Here is a 20,807-nt window from a genome sequence, read left to right on the forward strand (position 1 = left end):
GCGCCCTCGTGCAACACAAAACAATCATTTTCAAAAGAAAGCAAAAATTCTCTGGGTTTTGTCATCATTATTATTTGTAATCGCTTCTGAGGTTGGAGAGGGCTTGTCAGACCAGATGGGACCAGAGTCTATAATGAATGACACAGTATATTGCACAGGAACCAGAAGCTGAGAGCAAGAGGGCTCCAGGACTGTCACTATTGCACCTGTGTCAAACAGGGAAGATAAAAGATGTAAAAGATGCAGCTGTTTTCACAAAGCCATTGCAAAGATACCTCGCAGTGGAGAGCACTTTTCACCTGCAAACTCAAAAATGTGGGGCAACCTGGTACAGCAGCCACTGGAGCTTTACCTATGCCGTGGTGGACTTGAGTCAGTTCTCCAAGGGTCTCTCTGGGGTTTGGCTTTGTGTCATGAATTTGCAACATAAACCAGAATAATTTGTTTCATGTTGAACATTTCCAGTAAGAGGTCTAAGTACAAAAAACTTTGTCAGGTGAGATCTATCCTGCTAGGTATTTTTCTTTGCTTTGGTGTCATTATCCTTTTCCATCTGCATGCTCCCTGTGCAGAAGTGGTACATATTCCTGCTGTTACACAACAGCTAAAACAGATGCCATAACCATGTCCTCATTTCAGAGGCCACAAAACATCTCAGGACGGCTCTATGCTTTGGCCTTGCCCTTGGGAACCTTCCATCATTTACCAGAATCCAGGCAATAAGAGACACTGGACCGATTCCTAGGCTGGAAGGCAGTGAGTCCAGAGGATGGTTGGGAAATAACTAGATAGGACAAGCCTTTTACACTGAATTAGTCAAACTGTTCCAAGCAGATTTGTCCTTGTGCTAATTTACAGGAGTGCTACTTGAAGACATCCCATTTGCTCAGAATGAAACTATAAAGAGGATCTGGCCCTTAACCCACAGAGTAAATACCATACCAAACACAACACATCAGATGCACTTCTCCTTCTAGATCCACTGAAAATGCTTTAAATGGGTTTGGCAAAATACTTCCCAAGCCAGTGGCAGCCCTGTTTGGAGCGGAGGCTTGGACTGGGTGGTCTCCTGAGGCCCTTTTCAGTGCGAATGATGCAGGGATGGTGCAGCGATGGCTCGTATCACCTAAAGTGCCAGGAGTAGAGACACTCTTCTTTTCCATCTTCGTACAGTGACCACTAAACAAATCAGTTAAGAGCTTAAAGCACCTTCATGGTGAAGCAGCAGCTCCCTGCATTAACAAGGCTGAGTCATACAGAGCAGAGACAGCCTTCTGCTAATGCGGGACTGGCACAAAAGCTGAATAATGAAGAGAAGCTTACGCTGCTGCTGCTGCTGCTGCTGCTGCTGCTGCCTTTACTCCAGGCCTTGTTCTATTCTACCGAGTTCTCAGGCAGCCACCATTCATGCACAGGTGCAACCATAAAGGGGCCAAATGTGGAAGGCAGGGTGTGACTAAGCCCAAAAATGAGCAACACAAATGCATTATTCATGCAGAAAGCTTACAATGCTCCGCGATTCCTTTCTTCAGAGCAGATCCCTCCACTATCAGCATCAGCTACATGATTCTTTATTTCTGACACCTGCTTTTGTTTCTTGTCTACCTCAGAAGCGAGGTGACCTGAGTATTCACATTAAATGTTTGCTCAGGCCAAATTTCCCAGCAGAGCTCGGCAACTCCCTAGGACTTTAAGGGAGTGGTAGTGACACAAGTGGTGACTGAATCCAGCTGTCTCATGCCACCTGCCCCTTTGAGCACAGCAGTCAGTGTGTCATCAGGAACTTCGCTAAAGAAAGGAATTAGAGGAAAAGAAAGGTAGTAAAAAGCGAGGAGAAGAGTAGACCAGAGGAAGCAAAAAGGGAAGGTGAGGATGGGAAGAGAAAGGAACTTCCATTCAAAATTATAAAAGCTGGAAGCTTGACTTCCTTGTTGAAAATAATAGGGGTTTTAACAGTTAAGAGGTTTTAAAAGGTCATTATGCATTTAGCAGCAAAAGAGCAATATGAATTTCTAAGCAGCAACATCTGGAAGATCAAAAGAAATCATACTTCAATCAACATGAAAATCTCTGCTCATTACATGCAATCATATTTAGTTATTAATAGACACCGGCTAGACACTGACATTTTGCACATTTCATCCTGTGATGCGCCAGGGACACTTCTGGCATTTAGTTTATCATTTTCATCAGTGTCATGGAAAGAGTGACCGATATGACCCCAAAAAAATCTCACACTGTCAGTCATCCTAAGTGAATTTATCAACACGCACGAAATCGGAATCCACATGAGAGTTTTAACTGTTTGCATACTAAATCACTTCATTCTTCACGCTTCAAACACAAAAAAATAATCAGGTTTGAATAATAAATAATGATAAGGGCCAGCAGACAATTATATAGGGTGGAAACAGTATGCAAAATGCTTAGAATTCAAATTTCTGGCGTCAGTGTGTCCAGAGGTTCGCTTAAGCAATCAGTGCAGCGGCTGCGCTACCCATTGTTAGAGCCTTGCACAAAGGCTCTTCGGCTGATGTTAAAAGCAGCCCAACTTAAACTGCAGTTGGCACATCTCCTGGTAGGATTTTCCTTCTGTTAGTTCCAACTGATTCGGATGCAAAATGATCTCACTGTGAAAATGAAACCGTTCTCTTGTTTTAATTCAGAACATGAAGGGAAGTATTTGGGAGGAAGAAGTGGGTCCAAAAAACCAATGTTGACTCCACCACGAACAGCAAAGGAGCACTGTAAACCAGCAGCCCTAGGCTAAACCTCGGTGTGGCGGCGTGAGAGGGATGGCTCTTAGCTGAGAGTGGTTTGCTAACCTGGCGTATTCGATTTCATGACTGATTTTAGTGTGTAATAATTGCATTAAATAAAATAATGAGAGTGGGTTTCTTTCTACTTTTACCAATCACTATGGTGAGCATGCTGAGAGGCTTCAGACAGAAATGTGATTTTACTTCTAATGACAATTATTTTTGGTCTGAATTGTAATTTAGTCCTTTAATTAGATCTGTCACCGCATTTTCTAACTCGGTTATTGCATCCTTTGATGATTTTACCAGAATTATACTTCTATCTATGCCACTTTGCATTCTATGCTTTAATAATTCTTCAGACAAATATGTGAGGCAGTTGATTACATTTTGTGGCAGCAGTAATGTGAACCCTCTCATTGATTCAAAAATCATGCTGATCACTGAACCAACAAGCTAAGCCAACACCTCTCAAAGAGTGAACTACTCAGAGGAACTCAGCCAGGGACACAGTGTGGACATGGGGTTTTTTTTTAGTTATTAAATAGATCTAAACACTTAGAAGCAATCATCAAGGAAAACAAGATTTAAAAGAAATAATACCTTGAGTGGTCTATAATTCTATTAGTTAACAGCCAAAGGATATCTTATCTGCTAAATGATATCAAAGCAAGCTGGCCTGTGATGATTATATTTAAAGAGCTGAGACATTTTTAATGATCAGCTACAAAAATTAGACTGTTTTTGTGCAAGCTCTGGCTTTTTGCTGACACAGAACTCTGGGCATAGTGAGAAATTCACTTTTGCAATAAAGACAATATGCTCAAAGGAGTCAGTTTCCAAAACTCTCCAGCACTTACAAGCTACCAGTTCCTCCAAGCCACGCTGTGTATTCAGACATCTGCCTGTCAGGTGCTGTGTGACATGGATTACAACACAAAATTCTGGTTCTGGAAATACCTACCACTAAACATAGCTGTTGTGACGGCGAGTAAACCCACGGGGCTATGCTAGGTTGTAATTTCATCGTCTGCCCTGAACAGACAACAGCCTGCAGCAGGGGCAGTTCAGGGAATGATCACAGTTTCCCTCTTTTGCTTGTTCAAAGAAGCAGCATTCGCAGTGCTTCTTTTCCTAGAATCAAACTTCTGCTTTTCCTGGAATCAAACTTCTGCTTTTCCCTCTCCCCTATAGGAGAGGGATCACAGAGCCAGGACTCCACAAATTACCTAATTCTGCTTGCCATCTTCTTAGGCAGTTTGGTCCCATTCCTAAGAAAATGTACTTCATAGAATCATAGAATCAGTCAGGGTTGGAAGGGACCACAAGGATCATCTAATTCCAAACCCCCTGCCATGGGCAGAGACACCTTAGATCAGCTTGGCCAGAGCCCCGTTCAGCCTGGCCTTAAACATCTCCAGGGATGGGGCCTCAACCACCTTCCTGGGCAACCCATTCCAGGTTCTCACCACTCTCATGCTGAGGAGCTTTCTCCTCACATCCAGTCTGAATCCCTCCACCTCCACCTTTGCTCCATCCACCCCCAAGTCCTGTCACTTCCTGATATCCTTAAAAGTCCTTCCCCAGCTTTTTTGTTTCCCCCTTCAGATACTGAAAGGCCACAATAAGGTCACCTGGGAGCCTCCTCTTCTCCAGACTGAACAGCCTCAACTTGATAAAAGATTTTTATTAATCATACTCAGTAAGATTTTTAATGCCAGCTTTCTCACATTTATTGTAGTGTTAGATTTTATCAGTGTAGCTGTACACTGCCCAAGGAGGATAGTTTGTGATCCAGAATTCAGCCATTTGGCTTTGGAAATGCTATTAATTTCATAGTAGTGCACTACAGGACTTCCGCAACACAGGGACCAGATAATCACTTCCCAATAGTCTTCCTCCTGAATTTAATTTAATTCATCCAAGTGGGCTCAATTTCCAATCCACTAACCATGAGCACAGGGTAAAAAAAAAATATATATATATAATAGTTAATTTGTAATTATTTCTTAACCTCCGTGGGTTTCTTTCCTGTAAGTGGATTCTTCTTGAAATGTTGGGTTGCAAAACAGGAATGGAAGACCTGGAAAATGGAATGCTGCTCATGAACCAGAGCAGCACTCAGAAAGGCCTTGCTGGGTTGCTCTTTTGCCAGGCAATCAGCAATAGAACAAGGGGACACAGTCTCAAGTTGTGCTGGGGGAAGTATAGGCTGGATGTTAGGAGGAAGTTGTTGGCAGAGAGAGTGATTGGCATTGGAATGGGCTGCCCAGGGAGGTGGTGGAGTCACTGTCCCTAAAAGTGTTGAAGCAAAGCCTGGATGAGGCACTTAGTGCCATGGTCTAGATGACTGAATAGGGCTGGGTGCTAGGTTGGACTGGATGCTCTTGGAGGTCTCTTCCAACCTGGTTGATCCTGTAATTCTATGAATGAAACACACAATGAACACAATCCCATGAGGAGACTGCATTGTTTTATAACCCAGACAGTGAAACTGAGTATTGATTCTCTTTGTTTAAATCCTTTTCCACATATTTTTTTCAATCATAAACTTGCATTTCCAAATAACTGGACTGGCCAGTAATAGATTTGAATCTGAAGTGTGAAAAATTCCAAGGATTTGATTGAAAATGGCCAAGAATTCCTTATAATGGTGCTTTCTAGATGGAGGCATGCATCTCAAGCAGGAAATGCTGGTCAGCATGAGCTCATGGGCTTGGAAGTGGAGTTGCAAGAGATGATTCATAGTGATTAGATGTTGTGCTGAGGGATTTGGTTTAGTCAAGGACTTGCCAGTGATTTGACTCGAGGATCTCGAAGGTCTTTACCAATCTAAGAAATTCTGTGATCCTGTGTGGTTCTCCGATGTCTGGCAATATTTGCCTTATCATTTCCACAGATCTGTGTACTATAGTCTTGATTTGATTTTGGCAATTTCCCTTCTCTACTGTAAATGCAGTTAAAAAACTAAGAAAGTGCTCACTTGTGGGGGTTTTCTACCCAGTATTTTTCTACCCTGATAAACATGTCATGCAAAGTACTGCTACTTTATTGGCTACTGTGCTTTGTGGAGAGGGAAGAGATGGTTAGAAGTAAAGAAGAGTGTTAAAGCAGGCAAGGCAGACTGAGCTACAGCACATGGTCGAGTGGAGAAGGCAGGACATCTGGCCAAGTTTTGTGCAGACTTAGACTCTTTGAACAAAGCCAAGCTGTTAAAAGTACAAAGCCGTGGAGCACCATACCAGCAGGGCAGGACAGGGGTGCACCGAAATGAAACAGAAAACAAGTAATTGCTGATCTTCTAATGACCACAATTTATACCTGCTTAAAGCTACAAATTCTGAGCAGAAATGCAGGGAGAGGGAGCAGAAAGAGAGCACCTCTCTGTTGCTTCCTTGGATGTAGCATGGTGTTGGCCCTTGTTCCCACAAGAGTTTACTCCCTGCATGCCCTGCTCCAGACATGGGTAGGTCACAGCCAAGCACTGACTAATTCAGTGAGAACTAGAAAGGCTCTTCTGGAAGAGGAAAAAAGCCCTGAGAAATGCTGGGGCACAGCATCCCTACTGGGTCACTAATTGAGTGGATGAGGGAAGGGGGAGAGGAGTGCCAGGCAGAAAAGCAGAAAAGTGAAGGAGCGAAAGTGGTTACCTTTGAGCACAAAAACTGCCCTGTGACATCTGGTCAGGATGCTTGTAGAGCAGAAGGGTTAGGATAGGTAAAAAAACCCAGACTGATGGAGGCCTGAAGCAAAGCAAGGTGGGCTAGCTGTGGGAGGACTGTCAGAAGGGATGTAGTCACTCTGAAATAGAGATGCCTCCGCACAACACTGGTACCAGTGCAACTCATTCTAAAACAGAGTCATGCTGCTTCATAAGTGGCTTAATTAAAGCAGAATCAAAATGTCAACTTGAAGAAAGAAAAAGAAAAATAGAAAAGAAAAGACTTTTGTGTAAGGACACAAGGCAGCTGATGTCAAAAAACAAAAGTTACAGAAGAGGGAGGTGGGGAAAAAAAACTAACATTTCCATGTTGCCAAAGACCTTTCCCACTGGAAGGAATTTTGGTTGAATGGTTGCCACTGCCAGCAGCTGGAGCTCCAAAGTGAGCAGGGGAGCAGCAGGGTTCTCATTCTCTCGCCTTGCTGACTGAGGGCTCTGACAATCCAGGTCATTATTTTCAAAGGCACAGCTCAAAGCAGTAGGCCCAGCACTTGCTGGGCCCACATTAGTCCATTTACAGCATTTGTATCAGCCAGCAACCAGGATTCTGGCAGGGACTGAGATAAAAGCCATCTTGGAAAGAGATTTGGTGAGCAACAGTACTGAAAAGCACTTCTGTTTTCACCATCCGAAGGGCATCTGACCAGAAATGCAGCACAAGGACGTGTCCAGCCGTGGTTATGAGAAGTCAGTGCAATGGGTGGAAGGACAGAGTTTTACTCAGAGAGGAGGGGCCAGAGGTGTCTACCTTTATTGAATGTCAGCAGCAGGTTTACAGACTTCCACATGCACTTTGGAAAGAGGATTGAAGAAACTGAACTTGTGATTGCTGCTTTTGCTCTAGACTGACTTGGGCATCTGAACAGTTTCTGATCTGCAAAGCAGCATCAGCCTTTACTCACCTTCATGAAACCACAAACCAAAGTCCAGGTAGCAGCTCAGGAGCTGACTTTGGAGATGGCATCTCAGTGACAGACTGGGCCAAGCCAACTCATGACAGAAAGAAATACAGATGAACTGCAACAAAGGTAGCTGTTTTGGTTAGATGTTGTTATAGCTTTTCTAGTCTGAAAACAGCTGTAAATAAAATCCAGCAAAATTTCCTCTGCATTTCACCATGGAACAAATTTTCACATCTGAGTTATAAACTCAGTGACTTAACAATGCTACGATGGAAATGATCATAAAATCCATACTACAGCAGTGCTACAGGAGAACACACAAGTCTGGTAGATATTCTTCCCATTGTCTGGTTATGCTTCATGGAATCATAGAATCAACCAGGTTGGAAAAGACCTCCAAGATCATCCAGTCCAACCTAGCACCCAGCCCAATCCAGTCAACTAGACCATGGCACTAAGTGCCTCATCCAGGCTTTTCTTCAACACCTCCAGGGATGGTGACTCCACCACCTCCCCGGGCAGCCCATTCCAATGGCAAATCACTCTTTCTGTCAAGAACTTCCTCCTAACATCCAGCCTATACTTCCCCCAGCACAGCTTCAGACTGTGTCCCCTTGTTCTGTTGCTGGTTGCCTGGCAGAAGAAACCAACCCCCACCTGGCTACAGCCTCCCTTCAGGTAGTTGTAGAGAGCAATGAGATCAGCCCTGAGCCTCCTCCTCTCCAAGCTAAACAACGCCAGCTCCCTCAGAGCCTCTCCTCACAGGGTTTCCTTTCTTCCCAAGCTAGAAATAAATATATAAGTTAAATGGAATAAAAATGCCCACCTAATTGTGCAGATGCATAGTTAATTAATCACTTAATTTAACCCACTTAGCTTCAATAGGAAAGAAATACAATCTGACAGTCAAGGCAGCAATATTTTTCCACTCACTATAGCATTTGAAAACATCTACCTTTTGAACACAGTGCCTGCATTCAATGGATTGATGCTAATGTTTCTTGCTTAATTTGGTTTTAGAAAGGTTGTATAACATTTAATAGGTAAAGCCTGCACCCTGGGTAAAAAGAACAGTGTCATTATGTGTCTGGTAAATATTAACAAATTTTATTAAAAAGAAATAAGTATATATATTTGTGGAGAGAGAGAGATTAGAGAGCTACTTAGCTGATAAAAGTTGCTTTGGGCTGCAACTCGATCAAAAAAAAGGATGTGCTTGTGGCTCCAGAGTAAGCACTGCTATGAAGCATTGAATTGTGTGGTTTGTTGTATTTTAAAGCTAAGATTCCCATGTTAATGGCTCTCTGGTATGCATTAACATAATGCAGCATTAAACAAGCCATGCTACGCTGCCTCCACAACGCGTTTCTGTCCATCAGTGGGGCGCTGGGCACTGGGGACCTGATCTGTAGCTCTGCACAGCCAGAGGCTGAGCTGCTTGTTTTCACTTGCTTCCCAGGCAGCAGAACGAGGTGGCACCTGCTCCCCCACGGAGTGCTCACCTAAAGCACTGCCGAGCAGGTTGTGCTGTGCCTCTTGCTTGCCACTCACTATCCATGCATAAATGCAAAGGTGGATCAGGGGCCAGGCAAAATTGAGATTTAGCCTTGAGGATGAAGGACTAGGGCTAGGCTGCTAGATCTATGCCCTCTTTAGAAGCCCTGGAGCTAAATTTACTGATCCTGATAATGCCAGGCATAGCAGAAAGCCCATCTTCTTCATGAGCTTGGTCCTTCTTACCTCAGAGAGTAGCTACTGCCTTCAGTGCCTTCTATGCCAGCAGCAGCAGTGGCAGACCTGTTCTCTAAGCCATCTGGGCTACGGCTCATAGAGCCCACTACAGCCCTGCTTGATCTGGCTGCTCTTAGAAGTGGTCCTGTTTGAGTAAATCAAAGAAAAGCTGAGATCCAGATCCTTAGCACAGATAGCTAACCTGCACACGCAGGTTCCCAAAGCAGAAGCAAACAAGGGCTATCGGTGGCTATCACAAGGGTTAGTAACAAAATTCCACACCATGTATTTGTGAAAGACTTTTAGAAAAGACTTAAGTCTTTCAAGTAAAGCTCAGTGCAATTACTGCCATACTCAAACACAAGTATGTGCTTAAATCTTGGACTGGATCCAAAGCTCTGAAGAACTAATATTTGTAATAAGGCAGACTACATGTCTCTCCTAAGCTATACTGAGCTACTACATTTGAGGGCAAAGCTTCTATAGCACAACAAGCATGAATTTTGTGGCCATAGATTCAATTATCCATACATGTATACATACAAATACACATATATATATATGCTCTCTCTATATATATGTAAGTGCACAGTATCTGCTATCTAAAAATCATAAGATGCTTTCAGCATAATTTTCATGACTTAGGCTGTCTACTCTGAGCTTTAAAGATAATGGATTTTTATCACCCTAGTAGCTCTGGAAAGATGTCATTGAAATAGCTGTGTCTCATTCCAAATCGTTTTGCCAGTTATCAGCAAACAGAGAAGTATTTTCCAAGTGATTGTATGAGGCAACACAAAACATTTCTTGCACTAAAATAATTTAGTTTTATACTAAGAATTTTTTAAAATAATTTTTTTGCCATTTCTAGCTGAAATGTATTTTTCAATTAAAAGAAAAAATAGAACCTACCACCCTCACAGTATTTAAAACAAGCATACTTTTCTCTGAAGTGGAATAAAATTTGCTTTGAAGTCAATAGTTAGTGCCATGGAATCTTCCTGGTTCACCAGAAAGGTTCCATAAAACAGTCCATCCAATTCTGTCTTTCAGGCCCAGTATATGCTTCCTGTCACCATTTTGAAGTTGTAGACAGATTGGAGGAAGTGGAAGATATGTCCCTAGTTGCCCATTCTCTTTTGTGCAATTCTGTGTTTTGTGCTGTTGTGGAGAGGGAATATGTATGTGTGAAATGGTACTTGGGTTGCATTAATACTGGGAAATGAAATGCTTATTTTAGCACTGAATGTATTAGTGGCAATAAAAATCGCAAGGAGAGTCATTACTTCTCCATACCACAGCAAACTACTTCGCTAAATGTGCTGCTGGTATGCAACAAGTCTCTGTAATTCTACTCCATCCAGCTTTGACTTTGATCAGAAGACAACTCAGCCAACCCAGCAGGTGAGCATGCCCTTCTGACTCTGGCCATGGCCATGGCAAAGAGGCTGTTACCTACACACTGTCACACCAGTGCAGGAAGGGAAGAGAGAAACAGATTTGGTCCAGCTCTTCCTAGGATGCTGCCACTGCATCTAGCTCCTCTTCTCTCAACTTCTCACCTTCACTGAGCAGTGAGGGGAAAGGGAAGGGTAGAAAAGGAAGACTATCAAAACCAAGATCTGCTGCTGTGGCTACTGTGACCTGCAGAACTGTTTATCTCTTGCTTCACGCTTACTGATGTCATGTCTGTCAGAGGCATCCTTATAGGACAAAAATTGGAGTTCGTGGTTAGTCCTGGCACATCTAGCATCTCCATCTGCCTGCAGCCAATGAAGTCTGACATGTCCAGAGAGTTGAGAAGGAAACAGGCCTTCAAGAGCTTGAGATAGGCAGAGGCAATCAAGAAAGCCTAAGAATTGCTGTTGCCTAAACGCATAACAATAGAATTTAATGAATACCCAGCTGAAAAGATAAGCAAGAGCATGTGGAAGAAGCCCTGAGCAGTAAATAACAAGACGAGAAAGGCCAAGCTATGCTACGATTTCTTTAATCAGAAGTATAATGGATGACGGTGAAGGAAAAGGTCTTGCCAGTAACACTGTATAGCTGCATCCTGGGTGAGGCATAAGGTTTGCTCTCTGAAAGTCTTTCTTGCAAAATAAATTCATATTGGCTTGGCTACGGGAATTGTCACAGAGAGCGACAACTGGCTGAGTGGCTGTAAACAAAAGGTAATGATAAATGACACCGCATCAGGTCGGTGTGCCTGCATGGAAGTGACGGCCAACGAGATACCATCGAGAGGAGGCTGGGGCTGTCAGAGAGCTAGCCTGGGTTTAGTTAACATCTTTGCTAATGATCTGGAAAAGGAAGGAGAAATGCACAGTATTTACTTCATTTGATTTTCAAGAAAAGAGGCAAGGCTCTCACCTGCTCCTGGGAGACCCCTAATATCAAAGCACTGTTATCCTACTGTCTGCAGAGATGGATTGCTCCGAGGCTGCGCGGGCGATTGTTTGAGCAACGCCCGATGGTGGAGGTGGTGGCAGCAATACAAAAGAATATGTAGCAATTATCTGCCCGGTGAGGGGGCTGCACAGGAGCAATCCAGCTCTTGACGTAAGCAAAATGCAGTAAAGCAGATAAATACATCTCTGTGTGTGGAAGGGGTGTGTGTGTGTGTGTGTGTGTGTGTGCAGTGTGTGTTCTATAAACCTGCAGGGATTTTTGCTCCAAATTATTTTAATTATGTGTGGTATTTCCATGGGGAATTCTTATCTCCTCCTTCCATTGTCAGTGGGTTCATTCACCTTGCAGAAATATGAGGAAAATGAAAGAGGTGAGATGGCATTCATTACCTGGATGTTGAGGCTTTACATGACAAGGGGGGAAAGGAATAGCAAGAGGGACGTTAGAGTGGGCAGACCAGAGGAGGAGCAAAGGCAGAGAAAGGGAATGGTAAGCATCAGGCAGGGAAAGGGAATGATCAGGCAGAGACCCCACAAAACATGTTAAAGTCAAAGGGAAAAGGATTGTTTCCTTTCTGCCTTTAGACAAAAGCAGGCCTGGCTCTCTTTGTCCTGCACACCTTGCTTCCAAAAAGCAGCAACAACATTTTAATGACAGAAAACCTTGAGACAGAGAAAATGCAATAAATAGCAGACAAAACCAAGTCACAAATAACCCTTCATGCTGGAGGAGGGGATAATCTTTCCACAGCATGACAGGCCCAAGGTGTTGAGATTGCTTCAGCCTGTTCCTGTGGCTATAGGAGAGTAAAAACACAAGGAAGGTCTCTTGGGTTTCTCCTGCTCTGCGTCTGACTTCTCTCATTCATACAGAAGACAGCTCCTACCAAGCTGCTAGAGGAGCGTATCATCTCACCACTCATCTTTTTCTTGATCATTTCTGCTGCTTTGCATAGGTGGTGCTGTCTCATATCCTGAAAACTGTCAGGATATGAGACAGAAAGACAGAGCAAGGCGGGGAAAACAAACCCAAATTATTAGTAACTTCTTCCAGCATTCAGTGACTGACTCTAGAAACTGGCTCAGACCTGTGCTTCTGTCCAGCTTTTGCAAACCCTGTGTACTGTTGCCTTCCCTTAATTTTGCTTTATTTTCCTGGAGGAGTTTGTACAGAGTTAATCCTCCTGGGGGGAGTGTCTTGGGTTCAAATGCAAGTTCCCAGAGACTCTTATAAATTTGGTAGACCCAATGACAATTTATAGAATTTATAGAGTTTATAGAGTGCCCTCCCCTCCTCCCCCTCCTTTCCCCAAAAGACAGGGAGAGAGATAAAAGGTAGGGACACCCCAATAAATCAATCTCACTCGATTTGGAAGTTAAAAAGGAAAAGTTTAACAATAACTTAGAAAAAAAAGGATTGGAGGTAGGGGAGTTTACAAAGGATGAGGAAGGGAAAACAGCAAAATACAAAACAGGGATGGATACAACCCGAGTAGTGTGATGGTGTCTCTGCCTCGTGGCTGGTATACAGTATCAGTGTGTGTGTGCGGTCATGAACGCAGGTAGTGAGCAAGAGGGCGAAAAGAGGAAGAGACAGGAGAACTCCTGTCTTTTATACCACAGGAAGTGGGGGGAGTGGGCTAACCATCACCTGGAGTGTGGCCCACCCCTGAGGAGGGGCCGAGACCCCTAGGGTCAGGTTCAGGGTCACTCCCCCAGGAGTGTTAACCCTATACATTCCACCCCTTGGTTAGACCACTTCCACCTTCCTAAGAACAGTCTTCTTCTCCAAAGATGGGAAAAGTGTCCATGGGTTAAGAGTTCGTGAAGTCCTTCTTGGTCCCCGGCTGTATCCCAAGGCGATGCGTTCCTCTGGTCCGGTGCAGGTTGCTGAGATGTGAGCAGGGCAGGAACGGAAGAAAAGTCAGTGAATCAGGAACAGTTCTTGTTGGTACTCAGGAAAAGAGTCTTTTCCCTCTGCGAAGAAAACATCAGGAACAGTCTCTTCATGTCTGGCATCAGGGGAACAGGTGTAGATGAGATGGCTGTAGACATCCTCTGGAGGGAAATCAGGAACAGTCTCTCACTGCAGGGCATCAGTGACGAATCAGATGCAGGGTTCTGGTTGGACGCCGTGGTGTGATGCGATGTTGTAGGACTCTGGATAGCTGCTGCTGTGATGTAGGTTCTGTTGGACGCCGTGTAGTGGTGAGGGTATAACTACAAAAACAACTTGTAACCCCTTATGAACTATAATACAAGTATTGCACAACTATGATACAAGTATTGCACAACTATGATACAACTATAATACAAGATAACCTGAAAGTATCTGGAACACATGGAATCAACTCTGAGATTTCAAAACCTTTTCAGCTAAAGAGAGGTTTCTCTGAGGGACACACTCGATAACACCAGTTTCCATCATCACCCAGTATGTGTGACCAGGACCCTCTGCAGATACCACCCCTTTGATAGGTTTTCCCCCACCAGAGGCAGGAGCAACCCACACAGTCTTTCCCAGTAGATTCCTTTCACAGACTACAGGAACTCCATCTCCCTCAACTGTGGGCAGTAGGGCAGACTGAGCAGGACCAGCTCTGTTAACTGATCCCCTGCTGTTCACCAGCCAAGTGGCTTCTGCAAGGTGCTTCTCCCAGTTTCTGAGAGTTCCACCTCCCATAGCCTTCAGGGTGGTTTTCAGCAGGCCATTGTGTCGCTCAATCTTTCCTGCAGCTTGTGGGTAGTATGGGATGTGATAAACCCATTCTATCCCATGCTCTTTTGCCCAGTTGCTTACAAGGTGGTTCTTGAAATGGGTCCCATTGTCTGACTCAATTCTCTCTGGGGTACCGTGTCTCCACAGGATGTGGCTCTGCAGGCCCAGAATGGTGTTACGGGCAGTAGCATGAGGTACTGGGTAGGTTTCCAGCCACCCCGTGCTTCCCTCCACCATGGTTAACACATACTGCTTGCCACTACGAGACCGAGGCAGAGTGATGTAATCAATCTGCCAGGCCTCCCCATACCTGTACTTTGACCACCTTCCCCCATACCACAAAGGCTTCATGCGCTTGGCTTGCTTTATGGTGGCACAGATGTCACATTCATGGATAACCTGAGTTATGGCCTCCATGGATATGTCCACGGACCTGTCTCGGGCCCATTGGTATGTGGCATCTCTTCCTTGGTGACCAGAAGAGTCATGTGCCCACCGAGCTAAGAACAGTTCACCTTTGTGCTTCCAGTCCAGGTCAATCTGGCAGATGTGGGCAGCCTGGTCAGCTTGGTGGTTATGCTGCTGCTCTTCAGTGGCTCTGCTCTTTGGGATGTGAGCACTGATGTGGCGGATTTTAACTGGCAGTTTGTCCAGGCGTGCAGAAATGTCTTGCCAGAGATCAGCAGCCCAAATAGGCTTCCCTTTTCTCTGCCAATCATTTCTCTTCCACTCCTTCAGCCACCCCCATAAGGCATTTGCTACCATCCATGAGTCGGTGTAGATGTATAGCATTGGCCACTGCTCTCGTTCTGCAATGTCCAGGGCCAGCTGGATGGCTTTCACCTCAGCATACTGGCTGGATTCGCCTTCTCCATCTCTTGCCTCTGCAACCCTGCGTGTAGGGTTCCAGACGGCAGCCTTCCATCTTCGCTTGCTGCCTACCAGACGGCAGGATCCATCTGTGAAGAGAGCATATGCCTTTTCCTCCTCAGGGAGGTCACTGTATGGGGGGGCTTCCTCGGCACGGGTCACTGCCTTCTCTTCTGCTGGCTTTCCAAAGTCAGTGCCCTCTGGCCAGTTGGTGATGACCTCTACAATGCCTGGACGTTCGAGAGTCCCCATCCTAGCCCTCTGAGTTATCAGAGCCATCCACTTACTCCAAGTGGCATCTGTGGCATGGTGCGGAGTCGAACCCTTCCCTTTAAACATCCAAGTCAGGACTGGAAGCCTTGGAGCTAAAAGGAGTGGTGACTCCGTCCCAATCACCTCAGAGGCAGCTCTGACTCCCTCATAGGCAGCTAGGATTTCTTTCTCTGTGGGGGTATACTTGGTCTCTGAGCCTTTGTACGCCTTGCTCCAGAACCCGAGTGGGCGGCCTCTTGTCTCATCAGGAGCTTTCTGCCATAGGCTCCAGCTAGGACCATTCTCACCGGCTGCTGTGTAGAGAATGTTCTTAATCTCTGGGCCGGTTCGAACTGGTCCCAAGGCCATGGCATGGACCACCTCTCGTTTGATCTGGTCAAATGCCACCTGCTGCTCAGGTCCCCACTCAAAGTTATTCCTCTTTCTTGTAACGTCAAAGAGGGGTTTCACAATTTGACTGTACCCGGGAATGTGCATCTTCCAAAAGCCCACAAACCCCAGGAAGGATTGTGTCTCCTTCTGGTTAGTGGGTTCCACCATAGTGGCCACTTTATTCACCACATCCATAGGGATGTGGCGTCGGCCATCCTGCCAGCGAACTCCCAGGAACTGGATCTCTCTGGCAGGCCCTTTCACTTTGCTTCTCTTAATGGCAAAACCTGCATCCAACAGGATATTAATGATCTTCTCACCCTTCTGGAAGACCTCCTCTGCTGTCTCACCCCATACAATGATGTCATCGATGTACTGCAGATGTTCCGGAGCTCCACCCTTCTCCAGTGCAGTCTGGATGATGCTGTGGCAGATTGTAGGGCTGTGCTTCCACCCTTGAGGCAGTCTGTTCCAGTGGTACTGGACTCCTCTCCAGGTGAAGGCAAACTGCGGCCTACATTCTTCTGCAATGGGGATGGAGAAGAAAGCATTAGCAATGTCAATTGTGGCATACCATTTGGCCTCCTTTGTTTCCAGTTCATACTGCAGCTCCAACATGTCAGGCACGGCTGCGCTGATTGGAGGAGTCACTTCATTCAGGCCTCGGAAATCCACCGTGAGTCTCCACTCCCCTGTCTCCTTTCGCACTGGCCATATCGGGCTGTTGAAGGGCGAGTGGCTCTTGCTGATGACAAGCTGCTGCTCCAGGCGGCGAATCAGCTGCTGTATGGGTAGCAGGGAGTCTCTGTTGGTGCGGTATTGCCTGCGATGAACTACACGAGAAGCAATAGGTAACTTGACATCTTCCACCTTGTGGGTACCAACCACGGAAGGGTCATCTGACAAGCCAGGCATGATAGACAGCTGCTCTTTGTCTGCAGTCTCTACAGCTGCTATGCCAAAAGCCCACTTGTTCCCCTTTGGATCTTTAAAGTACCCTTCCCGGAGAAAGTCGATCCCCAGGATGCAAGGTGCATCAGGGCCAGTTACTATGGAGTGCTTCTCCCACACATTCCCGGTGAGGCTTATCTCAGCCTGCAGCACAGTCAACTCCCGAGACCCCCCTGTGACTCCTGCAATTGTAACAGTATCTGTCCCCCTGTGGCTGGAGGGGATCAGAGTGCATTGGGCACCGGTGTCTACCAACGCTCTGTACTTCTCGGCTTCAGAAGTGCCAGGCCATTTCACAAACACGTCCCAATATACTCTGTTATCCCTGGCCTCCGCCTGGCTGGAGACAGGGCACCTCTAATTCTGAGCAGTGTGACTGCATGAGGCACATGGACCTGAGTTACTGGCTTCACCACCCCTTGAGCGAGAGCGCTGCCTGCGGGACACTGGGGCAACCCCTCTTCTGGAGGAGTTATTCCCTGTGTTTGTCCCCTGCAGTTCCCTTACCCTGGCCCATAGAGCTGAGGTGGGCTGGCCATGCCATCTATCCATGTTTTCCCCATGGTCACACAGTGTTCTCCAGAGTGACCCCCTGTGTGTACCCTGTCTGCTCTGGGCTGGTCTCCTGCGGGGAGGAGGAGGAGCACGGCGGCGTGTGTTCCTTATAGCTGAGACTTGCACCCATTCTGAAGGTGAAGAGCAGTCATCCTCTGCCTTCTGCATTTCAGAGAAAGAGGCTTTCAGCTCGTTCATTTCTTGGGTGAGGGTCTCTACAGTGGCAATTAAGGTTTTCCTCGACAAACTGTCTTCAAACTGTCTCAGGTCATTCACAAACTCCCTGATTGTGGGAAGGTTGTTGGGGTCTCTGCCCAGCAGCAGTGCTCCCAATGTGGGGGCATATGTGGAAGGGGCACACTGAGTCAGTTTCTTTAAGAGGGCTGGCTTCATGCGGACATCATCAGGGTCCGAGGGCCTCTGGTCGGCTCCATAAATTATCTCTTGAACCGCCATTTGCCTCAGGTATGAGATACCCTGTTCCATATCTGTCCATCTAAGGGGATGGAAAATCATGTCATCCTTAGTCGGGTACCTGTACCTCACAGCTATCAGAAGCCTGGCCCAAAGTGAGTGGGTACCATCGAGCCTTCCCAGCTCCTTATCCACACCTCCATCCCTCGACAAGGATCCCAGCTGCTTCGCCTCCCTGTGATCTAGGTCCACTGTTTCTGCTCCTGCATCCCAGCATTTCAAAAGCCAGGCTAAAAGGGACTGTCCGTTTGCCCTTGCATACTCCTGCCTTATGTGCCTGATTTCCTTTCTGGGCGTGGAGCTGATAAGGATCACTCCATTATCAGGTCCATTTCCAGCTGGTTGCTGTTGCTGGGGGGTGCTGGTTCCCGAAGAGGTCCCTTGCCCTGGATCGGCATCTGCGGGAGGGTTTTGATTTGATCTTGCTGGCCGCGTGGTTATTGGCGCTAGGTGAAGGGGGCTGGGCTGAGGGGGCAGGGTCCGGGGGGCTGCCCTGGGCGGGACCGGAGGCGGAGTTCGGGGCGGAGCCGCGCTAGGGGCGGTCTGCCCTGTCGCCCATCCCCCGCAGTTGCAGCTGGGGCAGTGAGGACCACCCCTCCCCCTAAGCACCCTAATGGCGGCGCCCACTCGATATTTCCACGTGTCCCAGTTCACCGCTATCTTATTAATTCCCAAACCCACATTTACACACAGTGAAATAACAGCTATCCAGTACCATTTCTCGCCCAAAATATCTGGAGCTTCTGTGCTCCAATGCATATACTCAGATTGATTCCATGTTCCAGAAACATTTCTAAACACAGTGATATTACTAACAGAATTCAGGAAATAGGCATAGACTCGGGCAGGCAAATGCTTAGAATATTCCCAGAGCATATCAATGACAATCCAGAAGACATGGTAACTTATAAACTTTAACAGCCAGCCCCACAACAGCCATGCAAAAGCGTTAATGATTAAGACTTTCAGAATATCCATTTTTTAACTTCCAAATCTTCTCTGAAAGAATTCTTTCTACCTAGCCCCACGTTGAGACGCCAAATAAATTGTCTTGGGTTCAAATGCAAGTTCCCAGAGACTCTTATAAATTTGGTAGACCCAATGACAATTTATAGAATTTATAGAGTTTATAGAGTGCCCTCCCCTCCTCCCCCTCCTTTCCCCAAAAGACAGGGAGAGAGATAAAAGGTAGGGACACCCCAATAAATCAATCTCACTCGATTTGGAAGTTAAAAAGGAAAAGTTTAACAATAACTTAGAAAAAAAAGGATTGGAGGTAGGGGAGTTTACAAAGGATGAGGAAGGGAAAACAGCAAAATACAAAACAGGGATGGATACAACCCGAGTAGTGTGATGGTGTCTCTGCCTCGTGGCTGGTATACAGTATCAGTGTGTGTGTGCGGTCATGAACGCAGGTAGTGAGCAAGAGGGCGAAAAGAGGAAGAGACAGGAGAACTCCTGTCTTTTATACCACAGGAAGTGGGGGGAGTGGGCTAACCATCACCTGGAGTGTGGCCCACCCCTGAGGAGGGGCCGAGACCCCTAGGGTCAGGTTCAGGGTCACTCCCCCAGGAGTGTTAACCCTATACAGGGGAGTGATCTTGACTCTGACCCTAGGTGGCCTTGAATGCTACCAGGTGATGGTGGTTAGCTCACTCCCCCTCCCTGCCTAAGATCCATAAAAGCAGGGGGACTTTCTCTTTGGCTCTCTCTCCCTGCCTTCCTGCTCACCAAAAATCACCATTCCTGTTTCCTGATGCTTATTGTTTCACCACATGGTCATCACCTCCCATGAGGCAGACAAACCCATTGTCATAGAATCATAGAGACAACCAGGTTGGAAGAGACCTCCAAGATCATCCAGGCCAATCTAGCACCCAACCGTATCCAATCGACCAGACCATGGCACTAAGTGCCTCATCCAGTCTTCTCTTGAGCACCTCCAGGGACGGTGACTCCACCACCTCCCTGGGCAGCCCATTCCAATGCCAATCACTCTCTCTGCCAACTTCCTCCTAACATCCAGCCTATACTTCCCCCAGCACAACTTGAGACTGTGTCCCCTTATACTATTGTTATCGTTGTTCTATTTGCTGTCATCAAATCTGGCTGTATATTTACATGTTTTGTATCTTCTTTTCCCTTCCCTATACCTTTGTAACTTCCCTACCTCATACACCTTTTATTTATTGTTGAGCTTTTCTTCTTTTAACTTCCAAATCGCAGTGAGATTATTTATTGGGGTCTGCATACCTTTCCTCTCTCTCCATCTAATTCCTTTTATTTTGGGAAAGAAGGGGGAAGAGGGAAGAGCATCCTATAAATTGTTATTGGTTCTATCAACTATATTTGAGTCTCTGGGAAATTTAAATTAGAACTGAGACAGTGTTTTAAAAACTGTTCTTCTCTTCACTGCTGTGCTGTAAGCAAGGAAATGATATAGACACACACAGGGGAGTCCTCCCGTTTCATTGGACTGTGCAAGTGGAGGTGGGTATGTTGCTGCTGAAGATCACTCTGCTTGCAGCACCTTGAATACTGGAAGCTGAGAGTGACTCCAAGCAGCCTGAGTCACATCTTCAGGTTGTATGAGGAGAAGAACAGCTGAGGAGAAGTGACACTGTTTCAGGGAAGTCAGTCCTGAAAATGATGGACTTTCACTCTACATATTTGGAAAAGATACATTAATTCATAGGTGCTGTTGGAGTGAAAATAACAAAGGTGACCAACTGCATGTTTAGTAACTGCTTCAGCCAAGGAACATCAAGCATCAATATGCAATGGCCTTTGAAACAAATCTTTTTACGTTGCCATCACAAAACAGAATTGGCCCTTGACTCTTTCAAAGGTTATTTCCCTCTGCTCTCAGTAGTATAAATACAGTATGATTTCATTACTTTAGACATATGGTACTGTCCAGAGTAGGCTGTTCTGCATCGCCAAGACACCAAAATTTGGCTAGCAGAGCGGCAGCAGGTAACAATGCAGCAGAGGCAGGCTGATGAAGCTATTTCGTTCTTTTCTGCACTGTGACCCATGCTACAACAGGAAAATATATCAGATTGTTGA

At 45.9% G+C, this 20,807-nt stretch overlaps 1 long non-coding RNA gene across 2 annotated transcripts in view; it reads left to right on the top strand.

Annotated features, from left to right (window-relative positions):
* The window catches only part of LOC135185838 (uncharacterized), a 32,404-nt gene extending 29,515 nt beyond the window's left edge, over positions 1–2,889 (top strand). The window contains exon 6 of one of the 2 annotated variants that reach the window (XR_010306649.1): positions 2,667–2,889. This is a non-coding gene — a long non-coding RNA (uncharacterized LOC135185838). Of the gene's footprint in view, positions 1–858; positions 1,262–2,666 lie in introns of those variants that run through there. The other variant, XR_010306650.1, reaches the window with a different exon arrangement.
* The last annotated feature ends 17,918 nt before the right edge of the window (positions 2,890–20,807 follow it).

Source organism: Pogoniulus pusillus, chromosome 23, assembly GCF_015220805.1.
Source record: "Pogoniulus pusillus isolate bPogPus1 chromosome 23, bPogPus1.pri, whole genome shotgun sequence".
NCBI classification, from domain to species: Eukaryota; Metazoa; Chordata; class Aves; order Piciformes; family Lybiidae; genus Pogoniulus; species Pogoniulus pusillus.